The 24,054-nt window shown below is 42.3% G+C and overlaps 1 protein-coding gene across 3 annotated transcripts in view; it reads left to right on the top strand.

Moving 5' to 3' along the window:
* The window catches only part of LOC147730424 (queuosine 5'-phosphate N-glycosylase/hydrolase-like), a 200,336-nt gene that overhangs the window by 57,172 nt on the left and 119,110 nt on the right, over window positions 1–24,054 (top strand). The window contains exon 1 of one of the 3 annotated variants that reach the window (XM_086955232.1): window positions 5,705–5,805. The exons of the other annotated variants lie outside the window; for them this stretch is intronic. The gene's annotated coding sequence lies outside the window, so the exon portion shown is untranslated. Of the gene's footprint in view, window positions 1–5,704; window positions 5,806–24,054 lie in introns of those variants that run through there. 3 annotated transcript variants of the gene reach the window in all.

The following is a 24,054-nucleotide window of genomic DNA, read 5'->3' on the forward strand; positions in this document are numbered from 1 at the left end:
TCGGCCGTTACCGACCGGTTATTGGATATTGAGATGTAGGGCCCTTCATTTTACAGAATCGGTAAATTTACCGAATCGGTAAATTTACTGATTCTGTAAAATACCGAATCTGTAATTTTACCGAATTCGGTAAATCAAGATGTAGGTGGCACTCCACAGAGTGCTACAGGCCCTTAAGAGTCGGTATTTTACCACCCAATCCTATTGGGTGGTAAAATACCGAATCCAGGTGTGCATGCCAATCTGTGCATGCACACCTGTGCCATGTGATACACAGACATGCCCTTAGGGCATATATATGTGCCACATGACACACAAGCCTGCACTTGGGGTGCTAGAGGGTGTCAAAGTGACACCCCCTGCACCCTTGCTGGATTCGATATTTACCGATTCTGCAAATACCGAATCTGTATTTCCCTTTGATTCCTATGGGCTCCAAAGCCCATAGGAATCAATGGGGAATACTGATTCGGTATATACCGAATCGGCAAATACCGAATGTTACAGAATCGGTAAATCAAAATAATAATTTATCTACATCTCCCTCCTTCTAATTTACCGATTCATAAATACCGAATCGGTATGATTCGGTGTTTAAGAGTCGGTAAATTAGATTTACCTACATCTGGCCTTAGATCTTTATCGGCAAAGGCAAAAGGTGAGACGGATTAGCTTTGCTAGTGCTTGTTCGACCAAGCTATTGCAGATTTGCGGAGGATAGAAAAAGGGGTTTCAGTGGACAAATGGGACAGCAAATCTGTGTTCAGACTCTTACCAGTGCACCCGGAGAACTTCCATTGTGTGGGTTTTACATTTAAAGACTCAAGTAATTTTTTGGAGAGGATGTCAAGGTTGGTGTATAGTCCAAGGACATTGTTCACTGCCTAGATAATGTTCTATTTATTGGTTCCACAGGGTCATTTGTTTGCCCTTTCACTTTTCAGGGATATTTATTAGGCATCCTCTAAGCCGTTGGTAAAACTGAAGGTCCAACAAGAATACTGTCATTTGTAGACATAAAGATCTATTCAGCGTAGGCACATGAAATCTACTTGTAGTTAAATTGTAAAAATTCTAGTTGGCCTTGGAAACTTGTCCAAAAAAAAATAATCCCCAAAAGGAACACAATACCGACTGCAAGCCCTAACAGGGCAGCTTGGTTTTGCTTTACTGGTTATCTCATTGGACAGGGCCACCTTCATAAGATATTGCTAGTCATGTCGAGGCTCTTTTAAAAAAACAGCATACAAGGGAATCTATATACGTCAGGAAATAAATGAGATTTTGAGTTTGCTTCTTGCAGGATATTAATTGCAGTGTCGTATGGCCTCAGCCAGCTGCCTCCTAATTGAACATAGTGTTGTACAGTGACAAACAAGGGGTTTGGGTCTAGGTCATTATTCAGACAAAGTCGTGTATGGAGTTCTTTTCAGCAAAACAGACATTTTTTGAACTTTTCCTGATAGTTTAGCTATGAAAATTTGGGGACAACACTTAGCAGCTCGATGTATAGCATTCTGGTCATATAGACTGCTATCATTTAAAGCTATTAACAATTAAAGCACCCAATGCCCATATGTTCTTTGGCTTCTAAAATAATCGATCTTCCAGTGTCTATTTAATAGTATTTATTGTAGATCGGTGCATGTTCTAGTGGTGAGTAATGTATTCGAGTGGCAATGGTTCTCTTTGGCACCATTAGTCATCAGCAACAGTCACTGAGAGCAATTAATGCAAGCAACTTTGCAAAAAGAAACCGTCACTCGAATCACAAATTTTGTAATGATTTATACATTGGTTAACATATACCAAGACCACCTATAAAGAACATTGTGTCCCAAGTGAAACAGAACCACCCCAAAACAAAAATGAATTTAAATCCGGAGAAAAAAGACGTGTGTTCGGGAAAACACAAACAGGCATGACTCTTCAGTCCTTAGACTTGATGTGCCTCAGCCTGTTCCATAATTAGGCTTATCATGTTTGTACATACAGTGCCTGCCTTTTCGACACTTGTGACTGGAAATTGGGCCTCATCAGGACAAGATGATAAGGGGGCATCCTAAAACAAAAATGTAGGAATATTGTTAAAATCCAAGATTGTTGCCAAAGGATATGCATGGTAGAATTGGCTTATAGGTGGCAAACATACCTCTCATGACAGCTAAACAGTACAGCTGTCAAGAATAAAACTCAGTGGTATGGTAAAAAATCAACCCGTGTGTGACACCAAAAGTTTGCGTGGAATAATAGGATACTTACTCGGGAGGAACCACTGAAGGTAGTGTAAAAAACAAAATGCAGAACAGTGTATACAATCGACATGATTCTCAAAGGACCTATGGAAACTTGGACCTCCATTTACCCTAAATTGATCACGGAGCAGCAACCTCCTCAAAAACGAGAAGAAGGCTTATGAGAATGTGATGCAATAATTTTGTCCTTTTGTATGCAGACCTACAGGCAGCACAAAAAAATTGAGGCATTCACTCTAGGGGATGTAATCCGATTCAATGAGACTCAAAGAGTGACGGATACATATTTTGGTGCGATGAGAAGGCTGCTAGCTACAACTGCTTTCTTCACCCATTCTAAAATTGACATGAGATATGACAAACAAATTCTCGTCTGAAAAGTAATGCTGTGTTGGTACCGATAATGCCTAGTGACACCCACTGTCAGGCTCCTCATAGACATGGATAAGTTAGAAAATTGATAGACACAGCCAAAGCTGTGGTCATTATTTTTTTAATACTATCCCAGAGGCCATATGCACTGACATTGATATGTAAATGTATGTGTCTTGTAGAGCACACTGCTTCCCTGAGGTGTCGTGGCGCTGTAGACCGCTGGGGAACCCATCCTGGCTATCCCTGTGAGATGGTCCCTACTGGGTATCTCCAAGGTGAAACCAGGCATCCCCAGCGAATGTGGGGGGCCGTTGTAGAGATTAGGCAAGCTAATGCCCAGAGTTGCCGAGTGTGATTCCTGGTTAGAGTAGGCACTGAGGCGAGAATTATCGAGTCCGCTGACCCTGGTCCACGACCCTGCCGCGTTGGGAATTGAACCCTGGTCCCGGGCCGTTCTCTGCTTCCAGGTCTGCCGCCTCTAACCTGTGAGCCACACCACTCCACTAACTAATATGACATACTTTGTTTCAGGAGAAGGTAGTCGAGATGTGGTGAAGGGTATAACATGGCAGACACTTGTCTCTTCAAGAGTGACTCATTCAGAATTGCAAATAAAAACCATACAAGCACAGGAATGGGTTATTTCATATGTCACACACATCGGGTTTCACATTTGCCTCTTTAGGCTAGCAAAAGAGTTTTTGTAGATACGACCAGGAGGGTGCGTCTCAACCTTCTGATTTACATGGGGGAAAGCTACTAATCTTCAACTTCATTAGGGTCTTTCACATAGCTAGGGTCAAACGAAGGGAAATTGTTGAGGGCTTCTCTTTGCACTTAAAGATTGTGTCTGCAATGTTAGAGGTGGGACGCTGAGCATATCACTATTTTGAATAAGCTATTCAGCTCCATCTAATTTAACAGGAAACCACTAATGTGTTTTTCTGGCGTAGTTTTCTCCCTTTATCCCGAGAGTAGTCTACCAGAACCAGTGCAGGCATTCCTTTACTCAAAGGCCTGAGAAAAGACACCAGTATCCAAAACGGCACACTTGAGCAGTGGTGCCAGGATTTTAGTATCACTGGTAAGGGATCATGTGTTTGAGGCTGGATCAGTTCCCTAACAAGGTGGAGAAAGCCATAGAGTCTGCAGTATTTATATCTGCCTCCTGGTCGGCAATGATGTGGTATCTCTCTGGTGGTATGGAGTTAAAGGACCTTTGCTCTCAGTTTTAAGGTCAATCCCATCAAGACAATCTATGGTGATGTGATGCTAAAGGATCCCAAAAGCCTGGTGGGGCAACAAGGAATGTCCAAAAGTGGTAACGCTGTTTATCCAAACGTTTAACTTTTTGGTGGAGACAATAATCAGCTCTTGAATGCTTCACCACTATTCGACACATTCGTCCTTAAATGGAGACCTTTGATCTGATTGCAGTTCCCTGACAAGGGCATAGATGTTTTAATAAAAATTATTTTAGGGGCAGTTGTTGTGAAAATACCATACAAGGTGCCAGGCAGGAGCTAGGCTGCGCAAGCCCCGTAACCAACTCACCTGTGGCGGAAAGTCTGAAATTAATCAGCTGGGCAAGCGATTGGCACCTTTTAGATGTCCTATGCAGTTGCATACATTAAGGTGCTTATTTCAGAGAAAGGAGGTGGGTAGGATCCCCTCCAAAAATCTTTTCGTTTGCTACCGAGTCACTTTGAATCTGGAAAAATGGACAGAACTTGTGTGCAAATAATATTTATGTTTAAAAGATTGCACCCGATTAAAATGAGAAATATTTTGGTGAAATCATTTGTATAAAACCCATTCCGTTTTCGAGACTGTCTATTAAAATAAGCTATGGCCATGTAAAAAAACCAAACTTAGATCTTGTTTGTACCCTGACTATTGAGGTGCCTGTCCTGAGGATGTGGACTATCACCTTTCTTTATGCCCCTCTTGCTGTTTCTGTTTCCTTCAACCTTGTCTTTCTGCCTCATCACTTTCTCTCACTGTCTTCTGCTACCTCACCCTCTTCAACTCCTCTGACTCTCCATTGCTTTTTCTTTCATGATGCTTTTCTCACGCTCTCTCTGTGTTGCCTTTCTTCTCATTGTTTCTCCTAGCGCTCTCTTGTCTGTCACTCCTACCGGATATCTAAATCGCTAAAGCAGGCGTTGGTAGCACAAGCAGAACTGTTGAAATTGGACCCATGCCGCTCGCCTATCTGTAATAGATTATAAGAGGGATAGGCCGCCAGTCACTTCCTAACAGACACTTTACAGTGATAACAAAAATCACCTTTTCACAGGTGACAGAAAGGGTCTCACACGGAGCCGTTTTAAGACATGGGCAAAGTGGGCATTTGCCCAGGGAACCCACATTCTGGGGAAAGTGAACTTTCTCTATGGCTAATTTCTGTTATATTTGTATCTCTTTTTGTTTTTTTCATTGTCTCAGGGTTCCGTTTTATTTTTGTATCTTATGTTTTTTCCCCCCTTAGTTTTATATAGCTTGAACTTGACTCAAAGGTTTCAGGTATCAGAACAATTTACATGAGCAACAGTTGCTTTACACAAGGGCGCATTAATTTTTTTGTTAGGCTCGGGGAGATTCATTAATTTGCCCAGAATCACAGGATGTTGTGCGTTCCTGCCGAGACTCGAACCCGATTCCTCAGCGTCGAGGTCAGCCGCTCTGGCCCTTAGGCCACATCCTCGCCCGTTCCTCTCCTTCCTTTAACGTATAACTCAATATTGTTAGGCAACATTGGACTTGAATTAGCAAAAAATGGTTAATAAAATTCAAAGTTGTTCCAAACAGCGGACCACAAAATATTTCTTTGGCATAAGCCCCTAAACTCCTTAAGATGACACTGGTCACACATTGGATAGGATAAAAGGTTCGACCCGACTCCAATCTGTGACCGGCTGGTTAGTTAAATGCAGATGTCTACAGAAGGTGTATTCACCCACTGATCAACTGTATTGATTGAAATGTCCCTGAATCAAGGTTGGGCACAATATATCACTAGTTGATGTATAACCGAGGTGATAAACGAAAAGATATTCAATGTTGCAACTAAATTGGCACAGTCGGCACTCAGTTAATTTTATGGCAGCCTGCTGGTTATAAAATCTCTGTGTATGTGTATTTACAGTCTAGTGCCCCACTTTGAAAAAGGAAGGTAAGAATTTCATTTTGTACTTGAATTATTAGTAATTACTTTAGGGTTTGTGCAGATCTCTGTCGAAAAACATAGCTGTGGCCTAACATTTCTCATTATCGGTTATAATTAGAATTAGCACACTGTCCCTCCTGGTCTCATATCCGGTAGCAATTAAAACGGATATTAAAACCGGTCCCTAACAGGCTGTATGTTCATACAATGATTACAGGCAATAACCCCAAGTGATTTAGGGCCAGATGCATCAAAGGGTTTTGCCCATTCTGTGTCTATGGGAAAATGTGTTCATGCATATGGCCCTTAGAATTTGAATGTGAAAACTTTAAGGTAATCCATCAGTTATTTAATTCCTGATTTTTGTTTCTCGTTTTTTCCTAATATTGGAATCCCTAAGAGTTTCCGTTATTTTTAGTATGTTGTGTTCCTGTATTTTTTGTGTGATAAATTACTCTTGGATAGCGCATACTTTGCGTTGAGTTGCCTGTAGGTGTTTTTAACAGGCCATGATTGAGAGATCTGGAGTTGAGGATGAAGGCAAAGTGAGCTTCTCACTGTACCGGTTAGTGAGTCAAAAAGGAGTTCAGAATACATGGTCATCCAATCATTCTCTGCAGAGCTCACACTGCAATGATCACTTATTCTAGTTGCAGTTGTGATTCTGTGCATATGTGGGATGGAGGTGCAAATGTGACAAAATATTGTCCAGGCAAAAGAAAATGCAGTGTTACAGGTCGGTGGGTATGTTGTGTGTTGGGGGTAGTAAACGAGAAGCAAGGAAATGCATTCAGGAGAGAATGAAAAGAGGCGCTGAAGAGGAACAAAAGAAGTAAAACATGTGGATGGAGGAGATGTGGCTAGAAAAAGGGTGTACATGTCTAAGATAGAGTGAATATAACAGGCTTGGTTGAGACAGTGTGAAGAACACTACCTCTTCCACAAGCCTCAGTAATATTTATTTCATAGTCCTATAATTAAAATCATTGATAAAGCCAAAAGTCCTAGCTGGTTTTAGGTATATGTCATGTTGTGCAGTGTATCTGGAATAAGTAACAGAAAGCTCATAGGGGCACCAAAATGCCGGTCAGATGGTATGCTATAGAAATCGGAGAAATGTAATTTATGTGTTTGAGCAACGTGCCCATTTTAGATACCCCCCATACACTTTTGTTATCCCACCTAAATCCCTACCTCCGATAAATGTACAATACACTGGGATTTATTTTCCTGTTATTTAGTTAAAGAAGCCTTTTCAGCAATATAATAATGACCAGCACAAGTCAGTGGAGTAGCAAGGATACCAGGGCATAATTTACCAGTCCACCGGTGATTCGACTGAAAGGACCTTTAATTGGGGCGAACAACAGAGGTACAGACAGATAAGCTGTTGACCCTTGTCTATAATCATGTCACCGCGTTGCTGGGGGAGAGGGCGTAACCTTCCGAAAGAAAGTATACCTTAGGTATCCCCCTTACATCTGCAGTAGGCTTCCATGATTATTGCTCTCACTAGAGAAAAAACAAAGGGCTTTCCAGAATGGTACAGATTTAATCCTGAATGAGTGCTTGGCCTTTCTTCAATTCTCAGTCACACCACAGCGTTGTTTTAAGGTATGGGCAAACAGGACAATGGCCCAGGGCGCCAACCTTTCAGCAGGCCCCCTAGTTAAAGTGACTAGACATCTACTGCTATTTGTGCTAACATTATTGTGAGTGTCAACGAATACAAAGCTTGATCAGCAGCTGAGTGATATCTGCACTTTTGTGCCTCACTCGATATACAATGCGTTGTTACCACCAAGATTTTCACTTTGTCTTTGGGCATCTTCCTTGTAGAAAAGGCATATCTAACACACTACGAATGATGAAAAGTTCTAAAGCCAGATAAAGGTTACTGTTACTAAGCTACCTCTTTAAAAAAAAATCTTTGTTTACTTTTGTGCATTTTAAACATACTAGTACATTCTGCACATTATTATGGTTGTACTTAGTTGAATTCAATCAATCAATCAGTAAATTTGTATAGCGCGCTACTCACCCGTAGGGGTCTCAAGGCGCTGAGGGGAGGGGGGGGTCGCTACTGCTCGAACAGCCAGGTCTTGAGTTGTTTTCTGAAGGAGAGATGGTCCAGGGTCAGCCGTAGGTGAGTGGGGAGGAAGTTCCATGTCTTGGCTGCCAGGTAGGAGAAGGATCTTCCTCCGATGGTGGATTTCAGAATTCGTGGGACGGAGGCGAGGGCGAGGCTGGAGCTGGCGGGTGGGTGTGTAGAATGTGAGGCGGCTGTTGAGGTACTTCGGGCCCGTGTCGTGGAGAGCCTTGTGTGCGTGGGTGAGGAGTCTGAACGTGATCCTTTTGTTGACGGGGAGCCAGTGCATGTCTTTCAGGTGGGCGGAGATGTGGCTGTGGCGAGGGATGTTCAGGATGAGTCATGCTGAGGCGTTCTGAATGCGCTGGAGTCTTTTCTGGAGTTTGGCTGTGGTTCTCGCGTAGAGGGTGTTTCCGTAGTCCAGACGGCTGGTGACGAGGGCCTGGGTGACCGTCTTCCTGGTTTCGGTGGGGATCCATCGGAAGATCTTTCGGAGCATGCGCAGGGTGTTGAAGTAGGATGACGAGACGGCGTTCACTTGCTTGGTCATCGTGAGGGAGGAGTCCAGGATGAAGCCCAGGTTGCGTGCATGGTCCGTTGGCTTGGGTGCGGTGCCCAGGGCAGGGGGCCACCAGGAGTCGTCCCAGGCGGAGGGGGATGGTCCGAGGATGAGGACTTCCGTCTTGTCTGAGTTCAGTTTCAGACGGCTGGTCTTCATCCATTCTGCGACGTCTTTCATTCCTTCCTGGAGGTTGGCTTTGGCGGTGGCGGGGTCGTTGGTGAGGGAGAGGATCAGCTGGGTGTTGTCGGCCTAGGAGATGTTGTTGAGGTTGTGTTGGCGGGCGATGGCTGCGAGAGGGCTCATATAGATGTTGAATTCGAAGTAGTGGCCATGGATAACTAAGTTAGAATAAGAAAAAACAGTGTCCTTCAGAAAATGCCTATAGAATAACCCTGATAAGCAAATTCCATCGAAAACACTTCATACTGGCGCATCTACTACAGTACCTTAATTGACCATGTTAGTTTGTTACAGCTTCGATGGTCTGTTACAAAGTAACTGATGAGGTGATAAGCAGGGAGAAGGCAGGGTGTTGATGGGGGAGGTTAGTGGACCTGAGCGGTCAGGTAGCAGGTGAGGCGCTAACGGAGCAACGTTTTCGATTAGGTTTTTGTTGAAAGCAGTATATGATAGAAGTATCTAAAGCCCTGGGTGTTGCAAACTAGCTAATAAGCTAGACCGGCTTGTGGAACGAGTTGACGCTGTGGATTCAAGGGGCGACCAGCCTTGGGCATCAACCCTTTCAACTGCTCTAGCTAGACAACCCGATTTGCTGCGATGGGGCGCTTGCGGAGACCCCTGCACTCCTCCCTGCTTAATGCAGTGCTCTCAGCACCAGCCCATTTTAGAAAGGTCCGGGAGCAAGCTGCTATGGAGGGTGGACATTTTGACTCCATTGGGAAATAATTGTTAATTTTTCTAGGATGAGTGCCTTAAACCTACCTCTCTCTTATTGAATACACATTTATTTTTATTTTATAGTTATTTTTTGGGATGTACGGTTCCTTGTCAGTTACCTGTTGACACTTTTACTGACTTTGAAAGAGATTTTTTAACATTGTTAGTTCTGCATGACATTCAGAAGTAAAGGTCAAATGTATTTTAATGATTCACTGCATTAAAAGGTTTTCCCTTCCTTTCCGTAATAAGAGCTATTTATGTTCAATGTAATTATCCTGAACTATTAATATTATTAGTGATGTAATTAGTAGCCATGAGGCAAAGTTGCAAGCTGTAATGTAAGAAAATGCTTTCGTCAACTTGCAATTTCTCTACATGGGTAATGCTTTTATCAGCTGTAGCTGCATTGCCCAAGCATTAGCGTAATAACATTAGTAATAGATCTCCCTAATCGGAGATGCATGATTTATCACTCAAATTTCTGCGTTAAAAATATTTTGGAAATTCAACAATTTTTCTCTTGACATCAGTATACAAGATCTGAAAATCCATAATTTTTACATTGGAATGCCCACTTTGAAGTTTACTAAACCTATATTAATTCAGCAAAGCACAATCTACTAATTTAGTAGTCTGGACTGCACAGAGAAGAGCAATTTACAGGTAGCATGGAGAGATATATTAATAGCTCAGAAGCTACTTGTCAGAGAAGCGTGCTCTATATTATTTTGTCCTTTTTACACTTTAACTAATACAAATGGAAACATCCAAACTAAGGTCACGGTATCCCACAGTTGTTAAGGTATAAACCAATAAATGCTTTCATCTATTTTTAGATTAGGCTTTGTTTCTGTATAAAAGTAAGAACCTTCAAAAATTCACCTCCCTGAATGGTGGCTCACAGGAGTCTCACAACTGACGACATTTCATAAAGTCGGCTGTAGAGTTTTCCATATTAATCAGAAACATAACTTGCAGTCTGATGGACCTGTGTAACTTGAGAACTCTTCATTCAGAAACTGAAGCCTGTAAGATAGGACAGCTCTACTGTAAAGTGATTGGGCCAGTACATTCTGTGACATTTTAAAGATCGATCTGATTTGTTAGATTGAACCTGTGAGTTTTGTGTCATCAAAGCTATTTTTTTCTCACAAATATCTGATCCTCTAAAACAGGGTTCTCCAAAGTCGGTCCTGGATGGCTGGTGGACTTTGAGGATACCTACATTTATCTAAATGTGGATATGCAAACATTCTGGCATGGACCAGGGCCTTTAGAACTGACTTTGGATAACCCTGCTCTAAAATATGCTTAATCCGTGGAATGGCTTTGCTGTCAAATGTATAGATGTACAAATGTTGAAGCCTAATGTATAATTGTTGTGTTTGAGATCTCACCCTCTAAAATCTTTCTACACCAATGGGAAGCGATCCTGTCAGAACCCTGAGCCTGGAAAGTCTCTGCGCCCTGAGGGATACCTCTGCTGTCTGAACCAGAAGCTGAAAGAAATCTGGATAGCTTTCTGCCATTGGCCTGAGCCAATAAATTCAAACATGCATAGTTATTATTATTTCTATTCCATGCCAAGATTGTGGAGTTGAGTGGTATTACCTCTGTTTTGGCACCTCACAAATTCAGACTCTTGGAGTAAAAAGGAATATTTCTAGTAGGGCACTGCCATAATGCCCACATCGGCAATATGTTCCTGCATAAAACATTAAGGGCCTGATGTAGAGTTTGGTGGCTGGGTCCTCCGTCATATCCCATCTGCTTTATTGCTAGTGCCATAGCATATAATGCACTTGTAATAAGGAGGGCGGGATATCTATTATGTCTGTGATAAAGTAACCCGTCCGCAAAACTTTGAATCAGTACGTAAGTTGTTTAGTGTAGGTGGACAGACATTCCAGCCTGCCTTTGTAGTTTCTATCATTTTTATGTTGCACTTGGCATATAGTGTGCCCCAAAGTATGTCTCTGCCCAGAAAGCACAGAAGCACCCCTTTCCATGTCCTTTCAGAAAGTAAAAAAGAGGTTACTAACTAATGCAGTGCTGGTAAGTGGATGGCCTCCTGAAAACTTCAGCCAGATCTTACACTAGTTTGGATGGGACTGACTGTGTGGATCTACAGCCATGAAATAGGTCCTATTCTACCTGCTTTTCCAGTTTCCATTGATTTGATAATTGATACACGAGATCTCGTTACCTCAGACCTGAGGTTAAACTGAAATCAGTTACACATTAACCTTTTTATATTGATATACTGTACACGCCTACCATGTGCAAACAACCTTGTTTTGACAGCCTTGGGCTTGAAATCAAGGGTCACACTCATTTATTGAATTTTTTTGGAACTTTGAATTTCTTTCCCCTTACTGATAGAAGTGCCAACGGCTTCTTAAACTCAGTTTAAAAGAGTTAAAGTATGCCTGCCATCAAAAGGAAGATAACACCTTCCAGTGCTTGCTCTCATAAGACCTGTACCTAAATGGACGGGTAGAGGAATGCAGCAAAATGTCAACTGTGAGGAAAAGGTTAGGGAAGAGAGAGGAGAAAAGAAGGAGGGATATACATGGGGCTAGAAATAAGACTAGATCATGGACAGGTAGAACTAGAGCAGGGGCAGAACATAAACAAGTATTCGCAAATCCAATTGGCCATGCATATGAGCGATATTTGCTTTGGCAATGTTTTTTAATCGTGCTGTACAGCAGAGAAAATGCTTTGCAGTGTGGCACAATTTTTTTTTTAAAGCACCATAACGCAGCCAGGGCTAGTGTGCTTTTTCTTTTAAAGTGAATAGACACCATATGCATCCTAGTGCCATATGTAGGAAGCCTAATTGCGCTCACAAATGCTGAAATTCGCAGAATTTCAGCATTTGCAATCGCAATTAGGGCAGTGTGCTATGTAGCCCACAAAAACCCACATGCAAAATAAGGAATCGCAAAATTTGCGATTCCTTATTTTGCTATTGCATTTAAGGAATCGCAAATTGCAATTCCTTAAATGCAATGTAGGAAGCACCCAAGTTGTGCGACTTGGCTTAAGGAATCGCAAAATACCACCGTGGTATTTAGCAATTTCTTAGAAAAATGCACTTTTTGGCATTTTTCAAAGTGCCATGTGGGTCACATACATGCCCTTAGGGGATGTATGTGGGCCACGTGTGCACACATGTCAATTTCAGGGGTGCAAAAGGGTGTCTTATTGACACCCTTACAACCCTGAAATTGCATTCTCAATTTGCTATTCTCTAATTGAGAATCGCAAATTGAGAATGTCTTCCCACTCATTCCTATGAGCCTTCTAGCCCATAGGAATGAATGAGAAAGTATTCCTTATTTGCGAATGGCAATTTGCGATTTGCAAATAAGGAATATGTGGGATTCGCAATAAAATTTGCTAATCCTACTTACATTTCGTTTTCCAATTCTCTAATTGTGATTCCCTAAAAATCGCAATTTGAGAATAGCAAAATGAAAATTACCTACATATGCACCATGGTCTTTGTTTAATTCTTATTTTTAGCCATCCTACAGAGCAGCCACGCTGCTATACAGGATGGCTAAAATCATTGCCAAAATCAGCAATGCCTGTTTTGTGTAGCGCAAACAAAAGGCAATGGCACAATCAAAAGTCTCAAAGGCAAGACTTATTTTATTTGCCAATGTTTGTTAGGTCTCTGCACAACGCCCTCCCCCACCCCTGCCTCCGTGAAGTCAGTTAATCTCCCCATGCATATTAAAAATAAAATAAGACCTAAGCAATTGCTTAAAGGAAGCAATTGCACCCATGTCCATGTATTAATGAAAATACATTTGGAAGCAGATAAAATCTTTTTTCACAATGAAAGCAGATAACATCTGCTGGCATGATAAACATCTATTTAATAGGAGAAAGGGGCTTCTCTGAAGTTGTGTGGCATAGTAAAACTTAGCTACTACAATGGCAAGAGGTTCGACAAGGATAACAAGGAAACATAAAAGTAGTTCCTCAATCACAGCGTGGTAAGCAATCAAGCTGAAAGAGTCAGAAACTGACCCAGGCTCCAGTTGAAAGAAGAGGAAGTGAAGCCAGGATGTGCTGGCCAATTACAAGTCAGCAAATAAGAGTAACATAGAAGACAACGAATGTTAAGCAATGGGCCGGCTGCATTGCCCTTGTTTTATGCACTATCTCGCAAGCTAGAGCACATTCAATGAATGCGCTGTCGCAGACAAGACCTAAAAGGCAGAACAGGAGGAGAATGAATGAGATGATGCCAGATCTGCACCTGTTTAGCAGGAAAAAAGTATTTGTCATGGGGCTAGTTACATTTAGTGAGTTTTTATGTTGTTTCGCTTGACAGTAATTATATACTAAACATCTATATGTGACCTGTTTCATTCCTAACCAAAAATCATCCCCATTTCAATATTGTAATATTAGACGGCGTGCAGGTGATAGCCAGCAAGAGTGCGGGTGGAAGTGAGGAGAAAACGTTAGAAAGACGTGGCGAGCAGGACTGAAAATCAACAAATTTGCTCTAAACCCAAAGGTCAATTTTTTTTTAATGAAGTAGCTACTAGATTTAGTAGGACTTCTTTCACACATCCTTTTTAGCTAGGAGTAATATTTATTTTGAATGCTATCCTAATATGACCGACCTTTTCCCAACTGCGCTGATCTCATTCTGGCATATGAGTAATTCTAATCTAGCCCCATAAATTCTACACTTTTTCTTTTTTCCAACAAAAATATGGCTTTCCAAGTCCGAGCATTATGAGTGCTACTAACTGAGGCACAGGTAAGTTAGAAACGGTGGCTTGACTGCATTGGGACATCTAATATTTGGTGCATTACATTTACTTATTTTGGTATGGGCTTTAATACTGACGGGTTGTGTGTCAAAAGCAGCAAATTTGAGGCTAAGTAAGGATGTGGGCCATCGTTCCTCAGCCCTTGCGTTGAAGGGTTGATAGAAGACTGGTTTGTTTGGTCAGTGTACCTCTTTTTGCAGAAGTTCAGGAGGGCATTTATTAGGGCTAGCATATGCTTTGGGGTGTAGTGAGGTGCGCTGGAACTGATGTGTACCTATTGTAAAGATTTTTGTCTATAAAGATCAACTCTTCTTAACAATTAATATTCAAACTTGATCAATTTTAATTCATGCGTTGTAGCTAAACATATTCGAAAACTTATTGTTTGTCATGTCGTTCACCATCTATTCCTTTGGGGAGAAGCATTAAACACCATCTATAAAGTTGTATATACTTAATTATAACCGGTATTTACCAGTCTTACTCCATTATGCTTTGCAATGTACCATTTGCTACTAAGTTTCTTATAAATTCCTTAAGGGAATACAGAAATTGTATTCACTTTCAACCAATGATAGTGGTCCAGTGTGCTTTATGGTTCATCATCTGCATTGACAAAAATCCCTGGACTAGAAACCCCAAATCCCCTGTTCACAAATTGTTAGTTAGTTGAGTTTTAACCAGGGTGGCAGAGAAAATTTGCAGTTATGCACAGAAATGGCCACACCGACTTACCCAACAATTCCCCTTGGAGAACCCAAGCCTCTTATGAATTTGTTTGCGAATTAGTTTAGTGTTTATTTGTGTTATAGAATGCAATTTATGACAAGATTTCGCTGAACAAATCTAATGGAAAATACTGTCATAGTGAAACATTCAAATGAAAATACATTACGAGCTTTAAAATGTCACCAAATTGGCAGCATTTCTAATAATATTTATGGAGATATGTATTTATTACACTATTACACTATCACCTAATAGTGTTTTAAGAGCTTGGAGCAATGTTGAATGCATTAGAATACAGTAGCTGCTATATGGGAATGATTGGGCAAGTAGAAGTGGAGAGGGTTGGCGAGATGGGATAGACAGCATGCAGCGAAGCAAAATAATGACATTTTAAGTGTGTGAGCTGATATTAAATGAGGACATTGAATGTTAACTCGAAAATATCACTTCTAAACATAACACCTCCCATTTGTTAGTTCTAAAAATAAATACTTCGAAAAGGGAACATTTCTCAAAGTTTTGGTTTCAGAAATACATAGTATATCAAGTTAGTGAAGTGTGTAAGGGAAGAAGAGTTTAAGGTTATGGGATTGGAGTTGGGGATAAAGGATTAAAGTATAGGGTAAGGGCATGGGGCATCAGACTGAATTAATGTTCATATGTAAAAAAGGAAAAATGTAACGTTCAAGTGTGTGGTTTGAAATTTAAGTGTAAGGTAACCTGAAGGGGTTGTCTGGAGAATTGCATGTAACTCCCTCTTCCCCCCTTCATAGGGGTACGTACCCTCCGGGTGTAAGGAGTGTATCGCCTCTTTTTTGCACATTGCACTGCCTCACGACCTCCTTGTCTATGCACCCCTGTTCACAATGCAGTGCGGGCGCAGAGGCAAAGTATTGCCCTGATTCCATTGAGCCATGCTAATATAAGCTTTCCCTAAAAGATACTACCTGTATTACAGAAGGGTTCACACAAGCCCCTTCTGTATTACAAAAAGTGCTCTTGGAGTACGCCCTCGGGTACTTTACCAAATACAGTCCCTGGTGTTTCATTTGCGATACAGTGTGCTCCATTATATGTATTCTGCTTCTGTGAACATAGCAAGCCATTGTGACTTGCATTGACAAAGTTGCGAGGTCAGATCAGCATTAGATTGAATGAAACTATTGGAGACAAAGCAGCACAAAGACACTACGCGCATAGAGACAACAGACACACAGGACTGCCTCCAACACTTCTTTAAAGACATAATAAAAATGAGCCCAAACCACACTCCCCAAGATATTGTGTCATGCCTTTACATATTTTGCGGCACAAAAATTTACATTTTAATGCATTATTGCGGCATTTTATTTTACTTATAATCATTCATTTACAGCCTTAAATCAATGGAAACTGTTTTAGCAGAGTATTCCAGATCTCTACAGAAGCGCAGCTAAAGTCCTACCCCGATGAGAGAGGGCCCTATTTCTCCCTGGGATGTTCTAGCACTCGTGTATGCTCCGCTGCCGGGGCACCGCAGCCTCCCTGACCCGTGAGGCATGACACCGCTCCCTCAGGCGCCCTAGGGCGCTGGATCGTAGTAGGTGGAGGTGCATATCCACAGCTAATGTAACCACATTAAATATTGCTCAAGAGAGATCAGTGGCGTTGAGGTATGTGTTAGCCCTTTCACAATTCAGCCCCCACCTCAATGTGACTTGCAGGTGCTGTGTGTGCAGTCTACACCCCAAGTATGAGACTATTCCCACAGCAACTCCTCTACGAGCAACACCCCCCCCCATGCAGTGGAGTACCCCACACATACATAAACAAGATCTGAGGGGTTCATTACTGTCCATGCACTTATTGTCATTAAATTTGAATACACAACTCTCAGACTAAAAGGTGCGCTGGATATTATGCAGAGTTTAAATATAGTTTTCTCCTTTTTCTGTGACAAAATCTCTGCCCTAGGAAATTAACTTAAATCGGCAACGCACTCCCAAACCACATTAGCTCCACCTCTTTTCTTCACGCTGCCTTCCCAGACTTCACCCAAAAACCTAGCGCACTGGTCCAACTTCAAAGTTTACAACAAACATTCTGTCTAAAAAATTCTATCTTTCTTAAACCCGAACAACCACTACAACGATCCTCTCCCCTCTAACTGTTTAGCCGCCGCATTTCAAGGTATCATCCCCTCTTGGACTGCAATAATCAATGCATCCCTCCTACAGGGAACGATACCTGACTCTCTTAAAGCCGGCCAAGTCGTCCCTATTTTAAAAAAACCTACGCTGGATCCTGCATCCCCTGACAACTATAGGCCTATATCCAACATCCCACTCCTAGCGAAAGTTCTTGAGAAATGCGTGCAACAGCAGCTGAGCCAACACATCACCAACTTCCACCTACTGGATGACTTCCAATCCGGTTTCAGATTTAGTGCCAGCACTGAAACCACAATCCTACAAATCGTTGATGATTCCCTACAAGCCCTTGACCAAGGCAAAACATATCTCCTAATCCTCCTCGACCTATCCTCGGCTTTCAATACGGTTAACCACGAAACACTCCTTGAACGCCTCAAACGCAGGATGGATTGGATGGCACTATTCTCAAATGGTTTAGGTCCTTCCTCCAGAATTGTTCACAGAGAATCCTAATCAACGGTAACTTATCCGCTCCAGCTCAGATGACGGTTGGAGTTCCCCAAGGATCAACCCTGTCCCCAACCCACTTCAACCTTTACCTTGAACCGCTCACAGAGGTGATTCGTACTACCAATATCGCATACCACATGTAAATGTAAATGTAAATGTGTGGCTTCTTATATAGCGCACTAATCACCCCAAAGGGTCTCAAGGCGCTTGCTTTGGGAACCCGTCCTGGTTTTTCCCTGTGAGATAGCCCCTACTGGGCACCCCCAAGGTGAAAGCCAGGCATCCCGCTGCGGGGGGCCGTAGTGGAGATTGAGCAAGCTATTGCCCAGAGTTGCAGAGTGTGAGTCCCTGATTTGAGTAGGCACCGGAGCGAGAATTATTGAGTCAGTGGACATTTTGAGCTCAAGACCCTGCCATGTCGGGAATTGAACCCTGGTCCAGGTCTGTCCTCTGCTTCAGGCTCTGCCTCCTCTAACCCGTGAGCCACACTTCTCCACATGTATGCCGCCGACACTCAGATCTACATTAAAATCTCTACTCCGGAGGACATTCTCTCCCTGAATGAGGCCTTTAAGCTGACTGTGCATTGGCTCACCTCTAACCAGCTCAAACTTAACGCAATAAAAACAGAATTTCTCCTCATCTCCCCAAACACAAACAACCCTGACATTCAAGAATGGAGCAAGGCTATCGCAGTGTTAAACTGCCCCCCTATCATTGTAGGCTCGGCCAAATCCCTTGGAATAACCCTTGACGGCTGCTTGAATATATGTGGCCATATCAATTCGATGGCCAAAACCGCTAGATTTCACCTCAGCTACCTAAGTAACCTGAAACCCTTCCTCGACACTCCCGACCTAAAAATGGCAATCCAGGCGCTAATCATTTAAAGGCTAGAATATGGATACTCCACCCTCGCAGGTCTACGCAAGCGCTTGTTAGGCCTACTGAAAGCCTGCCTCTACGCTGCCGCCAGACTCCTAACAGGTTCAAAGAAATTCAACCACATCTCTCCCCACTTGAAACCTCTAAAATGGCTTCCTCTAGAGACCAGGATCCAACTGAAGCTGGGTTGCATCACTCACAAAACTATATACTCCAATTCCCTGGCATTTCTGGCCCAGAAACTCGTAATATCCGGAGGCGCCAGAAGTTCCCGGTCTGCCAGAGACCATTTGCTCCAACCGGCACGCTTGCGGAAAAAAAACCTTACAATCAGGCCTTCTCTGGGGCCACTCCAAGAATTTGGAACTCACTTCCACCCGCCATCAGGAGACTTCCTTCTCTGGCTTGCGTCAAAAAAAGAGGCCAAAACTTACCTAATGGGCAAATTCCTCCCCTAACGCTGGCATTACATGCACCTCCGTGACCCTGTTCCACCCTCTATTTTGGCATTATCCATGGTCGTTCTGGATGATTCCGACCTACACTGAGACTAAATGTTTTCACCAGTTTTTTCCCATAGGTATCCTGGGATTGAAACCGCCTGTTTCCTTGTATAATGTATCTCCCTGTTTTTATCCCAACTCTTTCCTCCCCTCCTAAGCCCTTTGTTTACCTCCTATCATTTCCGTAAAGCGCTCTGATACCCTCACGCGTCTGGTTCGCGCTCTATAAAACTCTAAATAAATAAATAAAATTGTTGAATTTTTGAAAACTCCTGTAACCCCGTCCCCTTCTCGAAAAGTTTTTCTTTGTGACTTTAACAAGTGGAGCACCATGTGGTGCTGTGCGATTGTCACATTGACAGGGCTGCTAGAGCCATATCACACATTACCTTAACTGCAGCTACCCCAACCCTCCACTGATAAAGTTTGGAAGGACAAGTTAGAAAAGAAAAAAACTTTTGCCAGTTAATGTACACACACACCAGCTTCTCTAGGGTCCCATCTGTCGCCACATACCTGTTGTATTGAGTTATTTGTAGTTTTGTACAGTATTTTCCTAGGACAAAAATACTGTGAGTGCCACCCCCTCTTCTTTCCAAACTGCAGCTCTCCGTCTGTCCACAAGAGGCGAGAAGATTAAGAGAAGTGCAGGCGGAACAGAAGTGAGGGCAGAGGCTATTGGGGATTTGATAGGTAAGCAGGAGTCTCTTTAAATGGTCCATTCACTATGGGATTACCCTGTGATGAGGTGCTTCTTGAAGAATGGCTCTTTCCTGAAGTGGAGAAAGGATATTTAAAAAATATATTGGAGCTCCTTTTGTATCGGGGCAGAAGAGGTACTGTACCGTGAGGAAGGTTGAAAATGAGCCTGGCTGCCGTTCGTCAGTTGTTGCTGTAGACCGGAACCTAAGCACAATTTGATGCTGACCGCGATGAAGTGTGGGTCTGATACTGCAACCAGTGTCATCCTGGTCAAACATTTTACCTTCTGACTTTAATGCTCCATTTCCCAATCCGCCACAGGAGTACATTTCTAAAGCTCTTCAGTACCTCAGGGGAGGCACTTAGGTACTCACAAGCTATCGGGCAGAAACAACAGCAAGGTCCAGTGTAGGTCCAGTTGCCATTGGTCAGCTGAAGTGGATGCCACCTTTATGCCTGGTACAGACCTGTGGGAAGAAAGGCTTTCTGGGCATGCCGTAACCAATGGGGTAAAAGTTCCTCGGGCCAATCCTACCCATTTATGGCATTTGCAATAGACAAATGTCTTCAAACACACTAGACATGGGCTCCGAGAGCCATGGGTGTGTATGGGAATTTTACTGTGGTAATCCTAGTGTCCTCCCACACCAAACCCCAGTTTGAGGAAGCCATTGATCCCCAATAAACTTAGAGACAGAAGTCTGGTACGACAAAAGCAGAATTCTTCAGCAACCAAACTGTGGATACACAAGAATTGCCACTACATCCTGCTCCCTTCCTTTCAACTGTACTCCCAGTGTTGTATGTAAAACCCAGAGACATAAGTCTGGTAGGACAAAGCAGGATTCTTCAGTCACCAGACAGTGGATACATAACAATAGTCTTGACATGCTGTTCTTTTCCTTTCAAATGTGCCCCAAGTGTTCTAGGTAAAACCGAGCAGACCCATCTAGCGGGATTTGACACTGCAGTGTTGAAAGGATTCCCACAGCCCATATTCTGTGAGGTTCACAGGAGTCATCCTATTGTTTGCTCCTGGGAGGCATTTCACACCTATTCAAATACTAATCACTGGCTGGGAGAAGTTGGATAGCATTTGCAAATTAGCCTCCAGGAACTAAGGCAGGGGAAATGCAACTTTATAAAAGTTACGTGTTCCTTAATATTTATTACAAATCTGATTCCACCATTCAATTGGTTTTTAATAACTATTTAATAACCATTAAAATACTTGTTTAATTATTTTGTCAGTTAGTCCCATTCCTGAGATACAGTATTATGATTTTAATACTTAATCTGGTTTTATACATAGGACTGCTACGTCTGCTACCGTAAACAAATAGTTTTTTGGTGTTAGAAATTTTATATTAACATGTCCTTGCAGTGACTACCTGTCCTACTTTTTAATAACATGCACCCTGCCATGTGAGGTACGTATTCCGCATAGGATTAACTTATTAATATTTAAAAGGGAGGTTTTGTGTGTATCAAAAGGATTCATTATAAGAGGTCCAATTGCAGTTTGTGCACTGCTATAGTCAGGATACACAGAGTAGGTCAAAACAGCACCCGACTTTTGTGCCTGCATATATTGGCCACTACAGGAAGTCCCCCAAATGCAAAGTGGAGACATAATGATTTGTTCTTTCATTGCGTGTTCCTTTATTCAATAACGTATGTGACAAAAATTGTGTAGGATGGTAGATTCTCACGCACATAGTGTGGCATGCTAATTCATCTGATGCTTTCATCTAGCATTGGGGAAGATTCTTTTGTTTTTTCTGGCATTTGTATAACACACAAGAGGGTTTCCAGGTAGGTCTGATTGTGTGGTTGGAGAGGTGTATGTTTGTAATATAACCTATGTGAATATTGGTGGGTTTAGACATCCGTGTGTCACTACTACCTTGATCATCTACTTTTTAGCTGTAAAACACCAGACTAGACTAAGCTTTGACTACATCTTCAGGTCTGTGTCTTACTTAGAGACCTGACTGAAATTCCTTATGCCTCCCCAAAGTAGTCTGCTTAGGCTAACAAGGACTTGTCATTGCTGCACCTCTAGTGTGCTTGGCAGAAGCCCTCCTTGGAGTAAGTGGAATTTGACAACCTGACTGGTAATATAACTACCAAAACTGCAGTTGACAATTGCGAAATCCATCTCCTTCCACTGCATGGTGGTAAATTGGGGGTGTCGGAGGATATCCTTCTGACCCATTCCTCGGACAGCCTGGGCATACTTGCATTTATAAACTGTGGTAAAAGTCTTGGAATGGACTCTCCTGGGTTCCCTCAGAAGCATTTTGTGAAAAATGAAGGATACCATAGAAAGCTTAAGCTTGCATTTTTGCTTGGCACATGCTCATGGGACCTGAAAGAAGGCCCCCTACTTTTCTAAAATTATACGGCAAGAGTATCTGTGAAACGTTAATTCTCAATGTTACACTTTTAGTCATCTGGGTATGCCTTCCTTCTCTGGGATTGATAAGGAGTCCTGAATAATCAAAATCGGGTGCTATCTCCCATTTGAATTTATGCAAAATGAAATGCTTTTATACAGTTTGTTTGCAAACGACCCATTATTTTACTCTTTTTGTAATCAATTTAGTGACTTTTATGCTCACAATGCTGCTCAAAACTGACTAGGGCTATCTCCGTGTGTGCTATCAGATCTCTATCACCAGCATAGAACATCTTATTCACGGTTTCACGTTCAAGTATGGAATATCAGTAGATACTGGGAGTAATCAGAAATCGAGTTACTTAATAAAAAATATAAACTATCAAAGGAGCTAAAGAGCATCCCTTTCTGACCCCCTTGTTTCTCTCCTTAGTACGTTTACCTTGAGGTGAACCTTACTTTGGCCGAGTTGTCTGAAAATAATAAAAATATGAGGTGTATTAGCTAGGATGGGGGCTGCCAATTTGCTAATCTTTACATAAATGATGTGCCCTACAAGCTACTGTTATCAAATGGGATCACCCTACAACGGAGGAGGAATGAATCCCAAGCTATTTTGTAAGTTAAGTATCAATGGTATGGTGCACCCCAGCAGGATGCAGAAGTTGCCCACTATATTTTAGCTTGTCTGCCATTATTAAGGTCTCACTATTGATCATGAAAATACATACTGCGTGAGATCATGAAAAGTTTGTAAGGTCATGACCACTATTTTCAAATGGTGGCTCATGTTTGATTGTGGCTTTGATATTATTATTTTATTTTCGATAAACATTTGTATTGGTTTTCAATTCAAAAGCGATCACATCATTATCAGTATTCATAGTGCAGCAGCAATGCATTACATTTGGAGTGTAGTGATGACAGCAGAGCCACAGTGGAACCAGCAGAGAAAATGAACTGGCACAATGCAGGTACAGTTACAGAGGCGGACCCATCCCAAAATGGTCGCACCATTTACCCCAAGAGTAGAATTTGCCATGTGTGACATCTTTACTGACTCTGGCAGACATCTAGGGATGATCATCCAAATGGTTTCAAAGCTTCCACCTCAGACTAGATTCTGACAAGGTTTGTGGAGAGGAGCTGGGAGTAAGGGCGGCGTATTGTGCAAAAAAGATTTACCAATATGACAAGGACCCCCATTGCTTGAAGTATTTTTGGCAGAAAACACTACAACTGCCTTGCATTGTGCTGAGGTAAGACCTTCACTGAACCGCATGCAAAGAAAAGGGTTTATGCTTCCTTTCAGGGCACGAGTCGGGGGTTCACACGGGTGGACGGCATCCGCCCACTATTTTCACAGGGTGGACGCCGTCCACCCTGCCAAGAAGATGGGCCCCAATGAAAAATATGCTGAATTCGGCATGGTGTAATTTGCAAACACCGGGACACATTCAGCAGCGCCTGCACGTTGTTGTCTGCTTTCAATTACAACAAAGTGAAGGCGGGGAGGGGGCTTTCTTAGTTCAGATTCCTGCTGGGCCCAGAACAAAAGTCCAATTTGAGGGGTCATCCGGCCTCCTTTTGTCGAGTCTCCTGGCTGGGAGCAGCTCACACCTAGATGCACATGAAGTGGAGGGAAAACAAAGGCTCACACCTTGTAAGCACTTCACACTTACTTAAGAGAGGCAGCTTTTCACTATGTTCATTCCCTGTTTAGGAGATATGCATTCAGTGTAAGAATATCAGATGCGTTGGTCTTTCCCTGTATTTACACAAAATAAATGTGATTTATGTAGTGCTGAGGACGTGTAGAAATAATTTAAGTACCACTATTTATTCTTGTAAAGCACTATGGGTAGAGGAAGTTTATGATGACAAAGGGCAACATTGCTTTATGTGTAGCTTTCAGAAGTGGGAATCTTCTGCCTAAATCAGGAGGGTTTCCCTGTATACTCGAAAAAATGTGCCCCAATGTACTAATGATAGACATGTTAAACATATATGTGAGGGCTTAAGATCTGATGTCACTTATGA

Source organism: Lissotriton vulgaris, chromosome 2_1, assembly GCF_964263255.1.
Source record: "Lissotriton vulgaris chromosome 2_1, aLisVul1.2, whole genome shotgun sequence".
NCBI lineage: Eukaryota > Metazoa > Chordata > Amphibia > Caudata > Salamandridae > Lissotriton > Lissotriton vulgaris.